The sequence below is a fragment of the Ictidomys tridecemlineatus genome, chromosome 10 (assembly GCF_052094955.1).
Source record: "Ictidomys tridecemlineatus isolate mIctTri1 chromosome 10, mIctTri1.hap1, whole genome shotgun sequence".
NCBI lineage: Eukaryota > Metazoa > Chordata > Mammalia > Rodentia > Sciuridae > Ictidomys > Ictidomys tridecemlineatus.
Genome location: NC_135486.1, coordinates 141908900 through 141929669, shown reverse-complemented (window position 1 = coordinate 141929669; position 20770 = coordinate 141908900).

The following is a 20770-nucleotide window of genomic DNA, read 5'->3' as shown; positions in this document are numbered from 1 at the left end:
CAACAGTCTCCCCCTCACCCGGGGCTTGGCTTCCCATAGTCCCAGCTACACAGAGTCAACTGCAGTCACCAAATCGTGGATGGAAGTTTCCAGAAATCAACAATTCATGGGTTTTGATTGCCCGTCCTTCTGAGTAGAGTCATGAAATCTCATGCTGTCCCTCTCCAAGAGGACGTGGGGGACCCTGCTGACCTGTGACCGGAAGGTCTGTGGTGGCCCAGGCCTATGTCATTCCCAGCCTTCACCTTGTCACCTCGGCATGGTGGCACCTCAACTGTCACAACAAGATGGCCAAATACAGTGTCGTGCCAGACGGAGACAGGAGCCCACCCTCACGTGACCTCATTATTGGGCTTTGTTAAAATAGCTCCGTTTGATGACTAGTTATGGCTGTTAATTTCTCACTGTGACAAATTGATAACCTAAACCCGATCCTAGGTATCTGTGGAAAGGACAGAATATAGATCACCTAGGGTACAGTACTACCTGCAGCTTCAGGTGCCCACTGGGGATTTTGGAATTTACCCCCACAAATAAGGGGAGACCCGAGTATGTGTCTGGAAGAGCGTGTGGGGAGCGTGTAGGAGTGTTTCCTCTCCTAATCCTATGAACCAGCCTGAGTCAGGTCAAGCCCAGTTCCTGTTATCTCAGAAGAAAGGAAAAGAAAGAAAATGCAAACCTCAGATGTTGATGGTCCCTCTGGGATCTCCCAGGACTGCTCTGACAAGGGACCCTCAACCCGTGAGGACAACAGAAATGTACGTCCCCCAGTTCTGGAGGCCAGAACTCCTCAGCCAGGGGGTGACTAGGGTTAGTATCTTCTGAGGTGCAGGCCTCTCCCAGCTTCCGCTGGCCGCCCTCATCCTTGGTGGGCAGCTGTGTGACTCAGGCCCCACCTGGGTGCCCAGGACCCTTTGCTGGTGTGCCTCCGTGTCTTCTCCTTTTCTGCTTCTTATCAGGGCACTCGTCACTGGGGTTAGCGTCCACCCCAAGTCCAGCATTATCTTGTCTCAAGATCCTTAACTGAGTCCCGACTGCAAAGGTCCTACTTCCAAATGAAGTCGCGCTCCCCGGTACCTGGGGCTAGGACCCGGGCACATGATTTTAGGAATCCTATCCAACCTTGGTTCCATTTTACTTCATTCCAAGCTTCCTCTTCCAGGGAAGTTAGCCCTCTCACTAGGCACGGAAAGGGCGATACCGGTACCGACGCTGGCCAAGGCAGCGGGGTGCCCATCTGGAAAGCAGAGCTGAGACGGGCTCCAGGAGGAGTTTTCTTTCGCTCACGTCCTTGTCACCTGCTCCTTTTGGTCACGTTTCGGGCCATGGGGAAGCTGACCCTCCACAACTCCGGGTCGTACCATCTGCCTTCGAGCCTCCTTGGGCAGCTGACCCCAACCCCACGCTGGGCCAGTCTGCCCCACACCAGGAGCTCGTAAGACTAAACGCACTGGGGTGGGGCCTGCAGCCCCCCGGCTTCAACCTTGACCCCAGGCCACTTTGGAGCTTGGCAGGGACACCAAGAAAGATGGCCATCCAGCAGGCCAAAGGCCAGCGGCCCCTTTCCTAAGGTGGAGGCTGTAGAAGGAATTTGGAGGAGGTGCTACTAAGGCGTGGTGTGGACGGCTTGTACACCCAGAGCTTTTTATTTTATTTATTTTAATTAGGCCTACAGGACAGCAGAAGGCGTTTTGATTCACTGTCCACAACGGCAGCACAACTTTTCATTTCTCTGGGTGTCATGACATAGTGTCCCACCATATGGGCAGTCACACGTGTACCCAGCGTAATGACGTCCATCTCATTCCACTGTCTTTCCTGCCCCCATGCCTCCTCCCCTCCCTTCCCTCCCCTATGCCCAGTAAAAGTTCCTCCGTTTTTCCCATGTCCCCCCCATTATGGATCAGCACCCACTTATCAGAGAGAACATTCAGCCTTTGGTTTTTGGGGATTGGCTTACTTCACTTAGCAGGATATTCTCCAACTTCAACCATTTACTCGCGATTTTATTCTCTTTTAATGCTGAGTAATATTCCGTTGTGTATATATACCACAGTTTCTTTATCCATTCATCTATTGAAGGGCTTCTAGGTTGCTTCCACAGTTTAGCTGTTGTGGATTGATAATAAATATCGATGTGGCTGCAATACTATAGCGTATTGATTTTAAGTCCTTTGGGTATAGACTGAGGACTGGGATAGCTGGGTCAAATGGTGGTTCCATTCCAGGTTTTCTAAGGAATCTCCATACTGCTTTCCAGATTGGCTGCATCAATTTGCAGTCCCACCAGCAATGTATGAGGGTGCCTTTTCCCCCATCCTCGCCAACACTTATGGTTGTTTGTATTCATAATAGCTGCCATTCTGACTGGGGTGAGATGAAATCTTAGAGTGGTTTTGATTTGCATTTCTCTAATTACTAGAGACGTTGAACATTTTTTCATATATTTGTCGATCGATTGTATATCTTCTTTGGCAAAGTGTCTGTTCAGCTCCTTGGCCCACTTATCGACTGGGTTTGTTGGTTTTTTGGTGTTGAGGTTTTTTTAGTTCTTTACATATCCTGGAGATGGGTGCTGTATCTGACGTGCCAGAGCTTTGATGCAGACACCAAGTGCTATCCTAGCCCTGGCTCTGGGGATCCAGCAAATCCGTTCCAGCTACTCTCCCCAGAAACCAAACAGAAAGAGTAATGGTGAAGAGCAAGGCAGGGGCTTTCATGAACGTAGCTACATGAGCCCTGTCTTCAAGGGGCTCACAATGACTCAGAGGTGTTTTAGGAAGGGAAATGAGGGTAAAGGTTGGTGATAGGGACAGCTGGAGCATTTCACAACTGCCAAAGCAGGTGATCCCCCTTGGGTGTGACCTGTCCATCATTATCTCAGGCCAGGGTCTGGTCCCAGAGAAGAGTTGCTGCTGTTGGGTGGGTACGATCAGACTCTTCCAAAGTGACTGTGAGCAAAGGAGGCAGATGCAAAATGGAGGCAGAGAGGCTGAGCCTTTACCTCTGCTTTTAGGCACCCATCAGACATGGGCAGGCAAGAGTCGAAGTCCTTGTAACATCAGGATTTTTACCTTCTTAGGGTGTGAGAAAAAAGAAGGATAGAGACTCAATTAACACTTCCCTGGCATGGAGGTTAATCTACAGAAAGTACCCTTGGCTGTATGGTTTAGGGCAATTTATAATAATTTACCTTGTAAGATGAGAATAAGCAATGAAATAGTATGTGTGTCTTTCACCTGAATTATTTACTTTTTTCCCCCCACTTAACAAGCAGAGAGGGAAGAGAGAGAAATTGCATCTACCCAATCCAAGCATTTTTTTATTATTTTTTTAATGGCGAATCTTGCTAGAATCATAATGAAGCTCTGGAAGAAATAAAAACTTATGATCAGAACAAGCATTATAGACATTTATGTAAAACTGGAAGTGAATAGTATTTTCCCATCTGTTACTAATTCATAACCGGATTCTCTCTGGTATTGTGACTGAAGTACATTTTTATAATTCATTTCTTGGCTTTGACTGTCGGGGAGTTCTCGTCTTTGTTAATTTCACAACATCAGATGTTCACGAGGAAGCTACCGTTATGACTCAGACTCAACATGTTAGCAATTCCAAGAGGGGAAGAGGCAGCCAGAGGAAGCATGGAGTCAGGGGCTTGAAGAGAGAGACGCGTTTCTAAACACGCCGCGCTCCGGGAAGCTATTGGAGGAGCTAGGAGATGGCTCTGGGGCTGGATATGAGGATCCCATATGCAGGACTGCAGCGTGCCAGGCCGTTCCCCGGTCCAACAGCCCTCTCTAGGCTGTGCCTCTGCAGATGCCAGAACCCATTAGCTGCTCATTAGCAAGGGTGGCTGAACGTTTGACAGAACAGGAGATATCCGCCGGGGTGGGGAGGAGAGGCCGGATGAGGGGGACGGGGAGGGGACACTGGGTGAGTTCTAAGCTTGGGCGATCCCATAGTTGGACATTTAGGACAACTTCATAGAATAAAGGAAATTTGCTTTATTCCCCCTACCCCATCCTCCCGTGCTGCTGGGGATCAAACCCAGGGCCTTGCCTGTGAGAGGCAAGGGCTCTCCTACTGAGCTACATCCTCAGTCTAAAAAGGACTAGGTCTTCACAAGAACCACCAATACTTCCAAAAAATTTAGACGCAGAGCATTACTTTAAGCAGTCAGTTATTTGGTTGACATTTGTGACACACACAAACGAAGACAAAATCATCCCGACCCCGAACAAGACTTACAGTGTATTTTAACCCAAATCTATGGAGTTTCAATAGAGTAAAGGTTCTTTGTTTTTCTCCCTGTCATCCCCTCACTTTCTAAGTAAGTTTCTAAGCCTTTGCTCATATGTTGAAGCTACAGTATTTTCACTAAGCACAGAACCTGCGTTTGCTTATTTGAGGTGTAAGCATCGTCTGAAACGACAAAGGACATTTCCCAGAACATGCATCTTGTCTCAAGGAACCAGGTGAGATCCTTTCTTTGGAATTCTCTATTCTCTCTCCTGTGATGTCATATTACCAGACCAAGGAAGGCTCAGTGGATATCTATCTATCTATCCATCTATCTATCTATATCACAACACTTTAGAAAAACTTAATTTCAAAATGAGTCAAATTAAAAACGTTCACCTTGTCAGACACGCCCAACGCAGGCGTGATGTTCATTTGAAGAAAGCATGAAGTCGCTCACCGCAGAGACTCGACAATAGTGACAACTTCCAAACCGTCCCCGAGACCGTGCTGGTGATGAAGAGAGTGGCCTATCCATTCACTGGCTGAAGGGTTGCCACTGATTTTAGAATTCACCTTTATGAATTTTGTGCAGTAATGTGGAAAGATGTCTCAGGGTGAGAACGTGGTGGCTAGTTCGGATGCCCTCGGGTTGCTCCGTGGCCAGCTCAGCGCACTCTGGTCATGTAAATGGGAAGAGAAATGGGAAGAGGGCAGCTGCAATGAACCAAACCGAAAATAATTCTTCCCTATAGTCTTCAGATTTCAGACCTCATCCCATTCTCCTGGAGCCCAACTTTTCAAAGCTGTGCAAACAAAACGATGATAAAGGTGTTAAGAGGAACAGAAGATTCCTTGTTTTCTCTCTGGTAACCTAGGATGTGGGTATTGGTCTTCTTGCCGATGAGAAACCTGAAGCTGATAAATGCCCACTGCCTTTCTTTGTTCTCACGGCCGTCCAGGCTGTCCAGCAGTGAACGGAGCCTGTGACCTCCTGCTGGTCTGCACCCAACCTGTGCCCTGTGTAAACAGCACATAACATGCTCCTTAGGTTCAAGGTGGAGCAGGAGGGCTACAGGACAGCAAGAAGCATGAAAACCACGAAAAGAAGAATCAAAAGCAGAAACCAAGGACATCAAGAGTCTGGGACAGTCAACTAGTCTTTGGAGAAGAAAAAGAAATCGGGTGAAAAAATTTAATCAGACTTTCTTTATTCAACACCTTTTATTAGTCTTTCCAGCATTATCTCCAATGGCAAAAGTGGCAACAAAAACAGAGAAATCATTAAAACGTCCATCCATAGGGAATGATGAGCTAAATGATGTTATGCAGACACTAAGACTTACCATTAGGAGAACTGGGTGGAAATCTGCACATGTTTCTGATCAATTATAAAATGAATGAAGTAGAGCCCATAATGACCTGGGCCATATTAACGCCATTTATAAAACTATGGGGTCTATACTCAGAGACTGATGTAGGGCATATAGAAATGAAAATAATTGTGTTCTGGATAATATTTCTGATTGAAATAATTGAACGATTATGCCTTTCTTTCAATAATAGACATAAAACACACACGTATATTTTAGGGATCATGGAATAGAACAATGAACTCACGGTATCCATTACACAAGCTTAACTTTCTTGCATCATGCATTTTTTATGATGACAAAACTAATGTGAAGTTTGGGAAGAATTAATCCCAGAGATCATCAGCAAGCCCGGGGAAAAGTCTTGTGTTAGCTGTTGAAGATCATTGACTGACGCCTCCCCATGCCCTACCCGAGGGCCAAGATCTGCAGCCATCTGTATCAAGAGATAGGTATTAAGGGTTGACACCAAAGAAAACAGAAGAATGAGGACAGAAAAAGAAATTTAGAAGCTAGAAGTTGAGAGGGAGGTGATTACGTGTGAAATGAATCAGGAAAAATGCATCTACCACCAGCTCTCGGGGACTTCTAGGGTTCAACCAAGATGACAAGCTGGAACTGTGAGTAAGGCTGAATGTCCCCAAAAGGAATGACCACCTCTGCATCGGTGAGTAACTATGATTCAGACTCACTGGCCTATCACAGAAGCAGAGGGACAGTGATTTAAACCAAGGGAAGACATTTGAGGTCATTAGCTAAATACCTCTAGAAAAAGTGAGAAGAGTTCATCATTGATTGATTTATCAGTTTGGCTATCCTCTCGCATTCCCATCCTTGGTTGCATTTATCCATTTATCTTTCCATCCATCCATCCATCCATCCATCCTTCCATCCATCCATCCATCCATTCCACCAGCCAGACACACAGCCAATAAATCACAATTTTTCAGGAACTGAAGCCCTTCAGAATGTTTGGAGCAAGCATCCAGCATGCGGTTAGTGTGGACAAGTTATCTAGGAGAGGAAGTGATAAGAAGTGGTTTTGCCTAAAACATCAGGCTTTATCCTGAGCATGATGAGAAACCACAGAGAAGTTACGAGCAGCAAGTAACAAAAATTTGACTTTTTGAAGTAAATGGCTAGTAATTATCATACGGTCACCAAAGTCTGCAGACTTAAATTTCCCAGAGAGACAAATAGAAAGGGGCGTGTCTCGGTTGTCTGACCAAGCCTGGAAAGAGACATTCCGACCCTGGGGCTTCAGAGCCTCCAATTATCCCAGGAAACCATGCCTTTCTTCTTTAATCCTAAGTCACCTCCGTCTATCAATGGGACATTTGGTTTAGCAGGTTCTGCTGAGCTGAGACTCTGTTTCCCGTAGTTGATCTCAGCTACTGCTTTAGATTCACATCAAACTCGTCACTGGATCTATCGGACTGCATAGAAGACCTGGAAAAGTGCTCAAACATAACCAAGTCCCAATTCTATCTGCTACGATGACACCGTCACCCTTTCCAAGGTTTAATCTGCTAAAGAAAGAGGTAGAATAGCAACGGAATGTTTTCGAAGGTGGGACCGAGTTCAACTCTGCGCTCTTCCTTCAGACCTTGGAGAAAAGTGCAGAGTCAACATTGATACTTATCTCTCACCAAAGTCTCCCCAGTGGTGACCCCAAAATATGACAGCCAAATACCATCCATGTTAGATGACTTTTTCAATAGTCGGTGATTTATAGTTGATCAGGTAATTAAATCAAATACAAGTGGCTGAAAGTAAATCTATTTTTATCATCCCTGTAAATTAAAAGTTCCGCATCATAAAAAATCACGACCGTCTTGAAAATGACTAGTCAAGTGCCTTTCAGAGAAAAGCAGGATTTATTGTCAATTAACGTATTGAACTGTGTAGTCAGCATAACCCCATTGCTCAAGACTCAAAATCATTGGCTCCCGCTTCTGAGCTGCCCCCATCATGGTAATGAAATGTATCTAGCCGTTCTCCTATTGAACAATTCCGTAGGTTGGGTTTATATCTCACTATAACAACATTTCATTTTATTATTATCTCCAATCCTCTGTAATGAATACAAATACATTCCTTTTTTTCCATCATGAGGTTATCAATTTTCATTGATTTGCCCGTAATGAATACAGTCAGGGAAAGTAAAGCCAGACAGATCATATCCATTAAAGTGTCTTTAGCTTCAAAAGTTTGTCTGTGGCATTGTTTAATTAAAAAAGAAAGGGAAAGTCATTGGGAAACTAATTAAAAAAGAGACATTACTTCCAGGCCTGTTTATAAAGGAGAAGTCAATAATTATTACATAAAGGGACTGGGGACCCAGGGCACTTAGAGAAATTTTGCATGTGCTTGTGACCCACTTGAAAAACTTAAGATGATTAACTCTCACCCAACATGGAGTACCTATGGATGAACATGGATCATCTCGTTGCAACATTCGACGTCTTTCTCAGTTCATGGAGGTCAACTGGAAATGCAAAAGCTTTGGTGCATTCACGACAGATTCGATTTTTGTAATGAGATGCATTTAGCAGCTCGTGCGCTTTGAGGGTGGTGGAGAAAGCCCTATAAAAACACACCAAGTGCCATTGAGAGGTCCACTCGCTTTTCTAGCAGCACAAGTGTATGGTTTTCCATAAGACGGGCTTTTCTGATCTAGGGATAACTGCATTAGGGATTCCATAAAACAAGTGGCTCTTTCAAGGCCACGTGGCTCACCCATGGTAGCCTGAGGCTGAGTGGGCTCAGTAGCTGGACCCTCAGTCCAGGGCTTGAATCTCCTTCATGGAAAGGCAAGGCCTGACGTCTTACCGGAACCACAACAGTCACCCCCACTTCCTGCAGGTGAGGATTGGAAGTGAAGGCCACCAGAGTCCCCCAACCCCACTCATTTTCTTCTCTAATCACTTTCCAGGATGCTTTAGAGGAACATCTCTGGAGCTTAGAAATGAAATATGCACAGGAAGCAGACGCATCGGGGCCAAGGACGTTACAGACGTGTCTGCAGCCTGTTCAGAACGGTTTGATCTAATCCTAACTGATATAACCCAGATCTAAATGAGGATGTCTTCAGCGGCGTTTCGCGGCTCTGTAGGTTGTACCTGTTTGATTTAGCATTTGTATTCCCATGGGGCGTTATCATTTGGTATAAAGTCTAGTCATTCCATACCGTCTGAGGAAGGAGGAAGAAATTTGTGAAAGAGCAAAGCATTCCAGATTTCCTTTTTTGGCTCCAACACGATTTGGAGACGATACGAGTCTCTTGGTTGGAACAATACCCCAGACTTCCAGTTCTGCCCTGCAGAAGACAATGCGGTGGAATCCAGTTTCGATGTCAGAATTTCTTTCATGGGGTAGAGTCTTCCTTTGAGAAAGCTGACGATTTCTTAAGCTTTCCTGCATAGAGCACAAGATACCAATATTGTGCCTCACGTAGGATGACCATGACAACTGTCCCCCTAAGTAGGTCATAGAGCTACCAGGGGTGGATGGGGGGCTCTGCCAGGCAGAAAGGAGCATGTTCATCTTTCCTATTCTTCTTCCTATTCTTCTATGGATCTTCTGCCCTTAACCAGAGCGAGGGCCTGGTAATGTGGAAGAAGGGGCTTCTGTTTCTATGCAGCTGGAACCCCACAGTTGAAGCGTGTTCCACGGAGCACAGCATGGACATTACTTGGGAGTTTGTTAGACACCGAGAGTCTCACGTCCCACTCTAGATTCAGTGAGTCAGAGTCTGCCCTTTAACAAGATGACCACGAAATGATGTGCCCGCTGACGTTTGAGAAGCAATGAGATAGAACATATTAGAGTTGGCCCAGGCTCAGGGGCTCTTTAATTCTGATGCCTATTCGAATCACCTGAGCAGGTTTAAAAAAGCAAATCCTCCGGACTCCCGATGACTCAACAGTTCCAGCCCCTGGAATGCAGCCTGGAGGAAGCACCGTGCATGGGCCCCAGGGGTATGTTGGAGCATGTCCACTACCTTGTAAAAGTGAAATTCGCCAGTATTTTATTTGGTCATTCAGAGAAACTGGACAGGTAAAATTTCAATTAATTTGAAGAAGAGGATATTATATAGCAATAAAAACAAAAGGGCTGTATGACTTTCACCAATGTGATCATATACTGAAATATACAATGGAGAGATGAAGAAACGGTGAGGGGCCGGGCAGAGTTAATGCATGCATCTTTACAATGTGGACAACAGTAGGGTGTATTATACAGGGACACACATATCTCTAAGAGTATCCAGAGATGGAAACAGAACACATGGAATTCAGGACAAAGGCTATCGCCTCTGGGAAGAGAAATACAATCAGTCAATATTATCAGAGAGGGGAATGTGGGGACCTCCCACTTGCGTGGCTTTGCTTCTGGGTGGTAAAGTTGCCACGGGTTTCTGCGTACCCTTCTTGTTTGTAATATTTTATAATAGTACCTGAATACGTATTCCAAGATCTGCTCAGCCCTTATTAAATAAAAATCGCCAAGAAGGAGGCATCAGGCAGGTCTTACGAGCAACAAGATTTGACCTTCCCTGATAGAAATAATCTTCCATGTGATTTGAAGGGGGTAAACAAAGCGTGCGTGGATCTTTAGTGAGGTGACCACCACCTTTATTACTTTTAGACCTGGCGTGTTCCTATGGGAGACCTGGGTTTTGGATACAGGTGAGAGCAGAGTTCGAATCTTACTCCCGTCTCTCAGGGTGGCCACCGGCAAGTCGCTGGGAAACTCCGTACCTCGTTTGACTCATCAGCGAGCATCATTGTTTTAAGGGTTTGATGGGAAAACGTGCTGACATTCGGGGCAGTCCACAGATGGCTATTGATTGTGTGATGATAAAATACCCAAGCTGAATTTCCATCACTGAAGATCCAAATGTGCATTTATACAGCATTATATATAGAGAGAGCGTCCTCCACGTGCCCGAGTCCAGGACCAGACGTGGCTCCTGTGTTCAGAGGCCTCTCCGTCTCAGGGGAGCAGAGACGCCTTCTACGTCGTGAGCGCCGTGGGGTTTTGCACCCACATCTTTGGGGAGCGCGGCCTTGGAAAGGCAGGCTTCACCCCCTATTATCCATTTAATGGGGTGTTCCACAGGGTCCTGGAAGGCTGTCAGATGTCTCTTCTGTTCCCTGTCCATGTGGCCTGGCACGGACAGGACTAGCCAACCTCAGAGCCCTCCCTGACCATACCAGTGGGTACCAGGGACAGGCATGGCCATAACTGGTCCTTCAGAGCTCTTCCCTGAGACTTTTCTGTCTCGATACTGGGAGAGAAAAATAATATCTTCCCTTGGGCTATAAATGAGAATATTGCAGACTTTAGCTGCTTTTCGTGAGGGCCCTGCTTCCCAGCCACATGGAGGAAGCCTCTGGTAGAGGGTGTGAGAAACTAAATAAACAAAGATAAATAAATCAATGAAAATGAAAAGCAGGGGCACTCTCTGATTGCCTGAATCCGTTTCCCCTCGTGATAGGAAACAATGGATTCCCATTTTTTTACTTAGATACTTAAATGTTAGATTTCTCAGTTGGTACCAATCAACATGGTCTTGAAGAGAAAAAAAAAGAAGCCTAAGCTAACCTCATTTGTAGCATAATCTGTCTAATGCCTGATTACAACATCAGTTATCATTAATTTGCAAAATCATATGAGAAAATATGAGACTGATTTGCAAAATCATATGAGAAAAGTGGGGTGTTCATAGTGTCTCCTAGTCCCAGTGTACTTTCATTTCTCTCCTCTTATCTGATTAGATAATCTAAGAACCGTGCTTTCCGTAGCACCCAGGAGGTGCACTTGGTGGCTGAGAATAAAGATTTACCTCCAGCAGCTGGGAAACGTGGAACTTCTTCATGAACACGAGTCGCCTGCAGGTAGACAGCTCAGGGCCCTTGCAGTTTTGCAGGGTCAGCTAGGACAAGGGATGCTCTTTCAGTACTTGTTTGGCTAATCCTCCCACTTACTTCCATATAAAAATTCTTCTCACAGTCCAAGGTGGCTGCTGGGTTTCCAGCCATTGCATCTACATGATAACAAACACAATAGGGAGATTGGGAGTGACTCCCAACCTGAGACGGTCTTCAGTAGTAAACTTTTGTTTCGAGAACTCCTCCATTATACTTGTGCTTCGGTCTCGTTGAAGAGAATTGTGAATGAGGCTGGAGAATGTCATCTGAATGAAAATCTCCCTGTGCTGCTAAGTCAGAAAGGGTGAGCGGCCATGAGGCAGGCAGTGAGCCGCGTCCATGAGTCTCTCTGAATCAGTGGGCGCCCTTGGAGCTTTGGGATACTCAACCCTGGGTGAACCGCACCACCATGCTCACAGTGTTAGTCAGAGTCCTCTTCAAAGAACAGTATGATACCACGGTGGACCAAGTGGAAGAAAGCCTCAAGAAATGATTTTTTCTCTGAATGAGTAAAGGGGGCTTCTCCTGGGAGTGAGGCAGTGGGGTGCAGGAGTGACCCCAGGTGTGGGCAGGCTGGGAGGAGCCCAGGGATGCTTTCTGGGGGACCACAGGCCTGAACTGAATCCTAAAGGAGGAATCCAAAGTAGATGGACATTCCTGGTCCAGAGAGAGCAAAGCCCACAATGGAGAGTGAATGCAGCCACGTTTCAGAGCATCTTAAACCACTCTCCATGGGAGACCTTCACCCTGGAGCAGGGTGGACGATGCTTCATGTAAAAGGCCCAGATGCAATTCTTTCAGACTTTGCGGTCACACCTGCTGCAGTTCTCATATCCATCTCTGTCTGGCTTTACCAAGAACGCCGCTGTGGACCTGAGGTCCACAAACAGGACTGTGTTCCAAGAAAGCCTTGTTCATAGGGCAGCCGCCGGCCTCAGACTGCAGCTACTCACCTGTGCCCAGGTGGAGAGGGTCCGTCATCCTCTGTCCTCTCAAAAACATGCCACCTCAAAATTCTTGGCCTAAGAAGAAGCCGTGGATAAGTCCTACCACAAAAAAGTAGGGATCCTATCCACAGTGAAGAGAGAAAGCTACACAAAAATGTGGTTCCTCCTTTGGGATTTCCCAGTTTTCTTCAACTTCATGCTCTGCCATCTTTTTATGATTGGAAATCAGCATCCTCGTTCAGATTTACATTGTCATCAGGACTTTATTCTTGTCTTTTTTTTTTTTTTTTTTTCCCTCCTTAAAGAAGTTCTCCGAAACGACTTCAGCTTTCAGCCTTACAAAAATCAGATCCATTCCTGCCCAGAGGCACGAGGAAATTGCACATTGGGGTATTGCAAGTAATTTGGTCTTGCTCATGCGAAGTAGCAAGGTGATTAAAATCGCAGTCGGAAGGCCGGGGTTGGAATCCGGGTATTACCACTCATTAGCTGGAAGACTTGGAAGAGTCGTCCCCCCTGCTCCCGTGTTTTCTTCCCTTTCATCTGTGGAAGGGAGATAAGAACATTTGCAGCCCCAGAGGGCTCCGGGGGGATGAGATGAGAGAACTCGGGCGCAGGCTGAGGGCACCGCACAGGGCCCAGGACGACTTCAGAAACGCTGACGGTGAAGACGAGGGCTGAGGGGGCCGTGTCCAGAGCAGACGGGCACGGGGTGCCGGATTCACAGGTCCCACTGCCACCGCAGGCGTCTGGAAGCCATCTGTGGGACAGTGGGGGACACAGGCACTCCATCCAAGCCTGGCCTGGCCTCCGCAGCTGCGAATCCCCGACCAAGGAATGAGGCCACCTGGGTGCCATCACTCGGTGCCGGCCACCTCAGCCAAGGTGGGGCTGGGTTTTCCCAATCCCTCCTGGGGCAACCTTCTGCTGAGTTGTGTCACCCAGCATCAGGGACCCAGGGCAGAAGGAAAGGAAGCCACCCGGGAGGGCCTGAGGGTCCTGGAGGAGCGTGGTGGTCAAGGCCATCTGTCCACATGGCTGGGCAGCGGGGGTACACGGAGGTGGAGATCCGAGGACGGTGTCCAGGCCTTGTCCTGGGTGTTCCCCAGAGCCCCTGGGTGGGTATGCATCCCAGTGGTGACAGGCAGGGGACTCCAGGCCCACACTGGCTGGCTCTTCCTTCTCTTACTAAAAGCTCCGTGGGTTCATGGGAAGGCCCCGTGGGCCTCTCTGCTGGAACATACTCGGCCACGGGGCAGGCGTTGGACAAGGGGGTGGACCTCGAGGGCCCTGTCTGGGGTACGAGCAGTGTCCTTATTCTCTCTCGGGGACTCAGGTGTTCTCTGGTGTGACTTCCAACATGACTGGAGCGATAGGGAGAGAGGAATAAGAAGCTTCTCTGGGAAATGTCTGGGAGGTGTCAGCATCACCCTGAGCAACCGGCTTTGTCGTGGTGGGGGACACCCTGCTGGACTCCCCTCTGCATCCCCAGGGCTCAGCGTGGTGAGGCCCAAGCTGGTCTTGTTGGGTGTGTGGTGTAACTGAGTCAATAACCTTGCAGCAGTGTTCCTGTGGGTGCAGGAGATGGTGATGCCCACCCGCCTCTGTCACCTTGGCTCCTGACCGATTCCTTCACTTTCCCATTCTTAGTAGTTTCAGATTTTGAGATAGCTGTAGGGGAGGTAAAATTCCTTTGCAAAAAAAAGAAAAACCCCTACACATTCAAAATGCACCGCTTAGTGGCTCTGACCATATTCTCAGCGTTCTGAAGCCGTCATCGCGATCAAAGCAACGGCGTGACCCCTGGCTTCCTAGGCCTCGTCCTCCCCAGCCCTGGACACCTCTGTCCCTGGGTTTCCCTGCCTTGCACCTTTCTTATAAATGAAACCATACAAGACGCGGTCCTTTGTCTGGGCGTCCTGTCTTGGAGGTCCGTCCCTTCTAGCATAATCTACACCCCATTTCCTTTCATTGCTGAGGAATGTTGCATGCCACAGAGAGGCTGCCTTGTCCTCACCGCAATCGGCTGGTGAGCATCTCATCTGTTTCCACTTTTGGGCTCTCCTGAAACTCAATGCAATCTGGGCACTAATGGGCACCTCCTGTTTGCAGGGCACTGAGTGAGGATGAGAGAGAGTGAGTTGGCTCAGGTGGAACATCACAGTCTTCAGGGACAGGTCCCAGGGAAGCCTGGGAATTTGAGAGTTTTTCAGGGAACCAGTAGAAGAAACCCAGAGGGGGAAAGAAAGCTCGCTGGCAGCCAGAGGGTGGAGTCCCAGTGAAATCTGGAGGAGCAGGGGTCTACCAGAAGAGCTGCGGGGGTCACCCAGATGACCCACACCAGGGTCACCTGGTGAAAGGTGGTCACCAGGCGGAGGAGGCAGAGTGAGTGAGTGGTCCCGAGTAGGCAAGCCCTGGTGAGGAGACCAGGCGGCTGGAGGTCAAGGGTGTGGTGGGCACTGCCCGCTCTGCCACACAGAGGGCAAACACACAGCAAGTCTCTCTCCCACCCCAGGCCCCTGGCATCCAGGTTGTTTTCTCTGACATTGGTTAAATCAGCTTTTTCACTGCTGTGATTAAAGATCTGACAAGAGCAATTTAGAGGGGGAAAGGTTGAGTTGGGGCTCACTGTTTCAGAGGTCTCAGTCCATAGACAGCCAGCCCCATCCCTCAGGACCCAAGGCTGAACATCATGGCAGAAAACTGTGTCAGAAGGAAGCGGTTCACAGGATAATCAGAGAGCAGAGAGAGACTCTACCCGCCAGATATCAACTGTGTACTCCCAAATCCCCACCTCCTCCAGCCACACCCTACCCGCCTTCAGCCCCCACCCAGTTAATCCCTTCAGGACATTAATTCACTGATTGGTTAAGGCTGTCACAACCCAATCATTTCTCCTCCAAACCTCTTGCATTGTCTCACACGTGAGCTTTTGGGGGACACCTCACATCCAAAGCATAAGAGATTTATTAATCCGCAAATATTTATTTAGATAGTGGCAAAAGGATGAAGAATAAAGATTTACTCCAAAGAAGTCACATGTTAGTGTGAAAAGACAGATCACACATACATGAAAAAGTGCACGATGTATCTTCCTGTCATGTTTTTTAACTCATAAAGGATAAGATTATGATGTCTACATTCTTGTACAACTTGTCCTCTAATTTTATTGTTTTCCCCCTGGAAGGATATTTTGGCAATTGACCCACAAAAGCCCTTCAGTGTTCGCCTTACGCTTCTCTTGTTTTAAGCCATGGTAACGTTTCTGCTAGGATCAGCATCATTTATTTACACAGCATTAATTAATGTGTACTTAAGGTTTCTTTTCAGACTTGATGGTGAACTCTGTTGCAACCAACGCGTAGTTGATAGGATCTCTGAAGGTAAGTAGAATCGAGATCTCAGGGCAAAGAGTATTTGCATTTTTTTAAATGGTATTTTGCCAAATTATTCCTCAGAGAAGCTGAAGTGAACTCATCCCAAGTATTAAAGCATCACTCTTATATTGAAGCATTTTAATTGGGAAGAGCAACCTGTTTATTTTTTAAATATTTTATGGAAGCTTGTTAGACTCTGAGAGATGGGTTGGATGTGGTGACTTTGTCCACATCCACAATTTTGTGCGGCTATAACAAAATACCACAAGTCAGGAAATTTTTGAAGAACAGAAGTTTCTTTAGTCATAGTTCTGGAGATTGGGAAGGCCAGGATCAAGAGAGAAGCAGGTTCAGTGCCTGGAGGAGCCTGCACTCTGCCTCCAAGATGGCGCCTAGTAGCTTCCCCAGAGGGGAGGAAAGCTTTCCTCCATGGTGGGAGGCAGAAGGGCCTGAGAACCAAATCCTCCATGAACTTCCTTTTATAACAGTTTTTTAAAAACACTTTTAGTTGTAGACAGACACGAAACCTTTATTTATTTATCTTTATGTGGTGCTGGGGATCCAACTCAGTGCCTCACGCGTTCTAGGTTAGCGCTCTACCACCGAGCCCCAGCCCCAGCCCCAGCCCCAGCCCCAGCCCCAGCCCCAGCCCCTTATAACAGTCTTAATCTCCTTCGTGAGATAGGATCCCTGGAGACCAGGTTGCCTCTTAGAGGCCCCATTACTCAATCCTAGCACCCTGGGCATTTCCAAGGGGACTTAGTCAAACCTTAGCAGGAGGAGAGACTGAACAAGGGAGAGAGCAGTATGCCGTCACCTGTGTCTGATTGTGTCACACCTAGACCAACGGGACCGTAGAAGACACAGAGACAAAGCTCAGGAAATAACGCCAAGAGTTAATATGTGGGATGGCATGAAATTAAAACCTTCTGCACAGCCAAGGAGACAAGGATGTGAGCAGAGGACCCACAGAGTGGGAGAGAAATCTTGGGCAGCTGCTCTTGCCGAGGATTAGTATTCAGAATATATAAAGAACTCAGAAAATTCACCACCCCCAATTCAGATAACCCAATTAATAAGTGTGCCAATGAGTCGAACTGACACCTCTCAAAAGAAGAAATACAAATGGCCAACAAATACAAGAAAAAAAGATTCAACATCTCTAACAATTAGGGAAATGCACATCAAAACTACGCTGAGATTTCATCTCACTCCAGTTAGAATGGCAGCCGTCAAGAATGCAAAAAACAGATGCTGAGAGGATGTGTGTGTAGGGGGAGGAGCACTTTTACCCACTTGGGAGTGTAAATTAGCACAACTACTATGGAAATCTCAAAAGACTAAGAATGAAATCACCATGGGACCCAACTCCACCCCTCCTCGGTGTTCACCCTGAAGATTTAAAGTGCTACAGTGACACCCGTGTACCCAGGTTTACAGCAGCACAATTCAAAATAGCTGAACTATGGAGGCAGCCTAGGGTCCACCTGTGGATGAATGGATATGTGAAGTGCATATACACAAAACGGAGCTCTATCCGGCTGTCGTGGAGAAGGAGATTATGTCAAACACAGGAAGTCCAAGGTCATATGTTCTCTCCTATGTGGAAGCTGGGGGGGGCGGAGAACGGTGTGGGGAAGGCCTCATGAAAATCAGAGATCAGCAGAGGGAAGGGACGGGGAGAGGGAGGAGGGCGAGGAAGGGGGACAGACTGGGGAATGGATATAATTTGGCCGATTACATCGTTCCAGCAGGTGCAGGAGAAGCACTTGACGGCCGATCTCACCGTTATGTACGACTGTCCTGCACCAGTGGAAAGATGGGGGGGATCTGTGACAGAGCAGAGGGCATGGGGAGCTCAGAATCGAAATGGGAGAATTCGGCCAAGTCCACTGGGGGAAGGAGGGAGTGCACGGTTTCACATCGGTCACTGTAGAGGTCCCAGGGCCGGACGTGTCTGCGTGTGAAGGAGAGGGGACCCGAGGCCTGGAGGGAGGGGCTTGTCCTGAACCCGCAGCTTCTAGGCTGCATGGAGCCTTCGCTTCCCAACACGCAGCCTCTGAAGCTGCTGGGGCTCACCTCAAGTGACTCACACTGAAGCTGGAGGAAGGAATCAGAAAAAACCCCAAACGACCCGTGTGGGAGGCGGTACTTGCTTTTGGAGAGAGGCCCTGGGCGGAGCTGCCCGTCTGGGGGAACATATGGAACCAGCCGTTCTCTCTGAAGAGGATGGAGAAAACCTTGCGGAGCTGCCAAGGGACCAGACGGCATTCCTGAACACCGCAGGTCTCCCCTGGATCCCCGTCCCTGCCGCAGAATGGGGCTTCACCCGAGGGTCCTCCGAGACATGAGAGGGCATCCCTTCGGGCTTCTGGAACTCAGGCGGAAGACCCGGGAGCTGTGTCTGTCCTGGAAACTGAGATTTCTCACAAATCCCACAGCTGGATACGTAGAGCCAAATATCCAGCTCGGAGAACCATTCTTACATTAGATCAACGCTCCCACCAGGAGCGTCCCCAAACACTGTATGATCATCAAAGGCACCGGATGGTTAGGAAGGCAGCTAAGACTCAGGCAGTGCCAAGGCTCTGCAGAGACCCAGGTGACTCCTAGGCTTGGGAATCTGAGCAGAAAGCATCAGTTCTGAGTTAGAGAAATCAACGGGAACTTGAGTCAATCTCGTAGGGTTGTGAAGGGCAAATCTGGGGCTAGGAACTATCTATCCAGTCAGGCCTGGAGCATCCAAGATCCCAGAAAGAAGACAAGTTCAAGAATGGAGCAGGCAGAGAGAGGCTGCTGGGAGGCTGAGGGTCCTCCAGAGGTGGAGAGGGGACAGGCAAGGATCAGGACGCAGCCCAGTGGGGCTCCAGTAACCATGGCGGCCATCCAGTTGGGAAACCAGTAAACATGGTGGCCATTCAGTTTGGAAGCCAGTAACCATGGCGGCCATCCAGTTGGGAAACCAGTAAACATGGTGGCCATTCAGTTAGGAAAGCTGACCCTAGGCAGCGGACCCAGAGTGGAAACAGAAATGCTCTTCTAACACAAAAGCTCTCTCTGGGTCATCTTGATTCTTTTACATTAAATCCCTTTGTGCCTCCTTTGACTTCCTGGTAGAAGCTGAAGAAACCCAACAAGGAGAAAGATAACAGTGGGCAGAAACACTGATTTTTTTCAAATACATACCTGGAATTCATCCAGCAATGACCCAGCATACCAAGCCATGAGACCAAGAGAAAAAACAGATGATGGAGACAGGAGTAGAAGTGATTTGGGGATTGAATAATACATCAACTGTGGGTGGAAAATAACCCTAATTAAGATGTTTTAAAAAGGGACACAAGGTAGAGAATTTAGCAAGATAAACGGAAAATGGAGGAACTAAATTAAGGGAAAAATCTAGGAGGAAAGTAATGAATAGTGTGCTAATTAATTCACAAATCAGTTATCTAAAAAGAGAGCATTACTGACTAGAGGATAAGTCAGTAAAAATGGGTGGATTAAAGAAAAGGACACAAAGGTGGGATATGGGTTGGGGCTGGGGTTGGGGCTCAGTGGTAGAGTGCTCGCCTAGGATGCTTGAGGCACTGAGTTCGAGCCTCAGCACCACATAAATGTAAAATAAAGATGTGGTGTACACTTAAAGAATTAGGAAGTACATATAAAAAGTGGAATATGGGTTTTGATATTTTGATCTAACAAACATGTACCAGGAACATCAGAAGAGGATGAGACAGAAAGGAACAGAAGTGATATTTGAAGAAAAGTGTTTGAGAACGTCCAAAAAGGGATGAAAGATATCAACCTGCAGATTCAAGAAGCACCGGAAACTCAAAACTGGTCAATATAAAGACAATCACACTGGGTCACACTATTGTAAAACCATTGAAAAAACCATGAGGGAGATCTTGAAGGAAAATAGAAAGAGCTATATTCTTTTCAGAAAAGAAAAAGATAATTATGACACAGATAATTGTCAGGAAAACATGAAAAGCAGAATGCATGCACTGAAAAAAAAGTGACTTCTAACTTGGAATTCTATAGATAACAGCAAAAATTTACTTTAAAACTAAAGGCAAAATAAAAACATCCAGGGAAACAAAACCTGAGATCGTTCATGACAGAGCCGTAGTAAAGGAAATACAGACACATAATTCTTGAAGCTCAAGAGAAGTTATCATAGCTGGAAGCATAGATGTGCAGGAAAAAAATGAAGAGGAATAGAAAGATGTGAATATATTTGAATACATAGGTGTAAGATGCGTACCTATTGATTGTGTAGAAAGACCACGTTTTCTTATGTGATTTAAAATATATGTGGGGTTATAATATATGATGACGATATGACAAAAAGCAAAAGGAGGGTAGATGCTAAAATGCATCAAGGTTCTAACATCAGCAAAGGTGAGAAGACTGCCCCTCGCTTTTGACCACCGTGGAGGATGCACACTGTCACCTCCAGAGCAAGAAAGGTCTGCACAACTCTGTCGACAGAGGGGCAACGCCACCACTAAAGGTGCCTCAATGGGAGTCAAGAACAGAGAGAAAAGGGGACAGAGGATAAAGGGGACCCACAGGAAAAACAGTAAGATGATCAGGTTACACTCAAAAGCTGTCATAAATCACATTAATAGACGAATTCGTATAATTAAAAGACAAAGGTTGTGAGGATCAAAAAGACACAGATAATTAGATGGATGGAGAGAGATGTATTCTGCTAGCAAAATCGTCCCTTAGTTGGGAGGGTGCATCGGTCTTGGAAATAAAGCCACAGGAAGGGACGGCCTTGCCGCACTCGGCAGGGCAAAGCAGGCGCAGTGTGCTAACGTGAGTGCTGGCTCGGGGGACACTGTAGCTGGACACAATGGATGGCATCAGCCCAAGGAAGACCT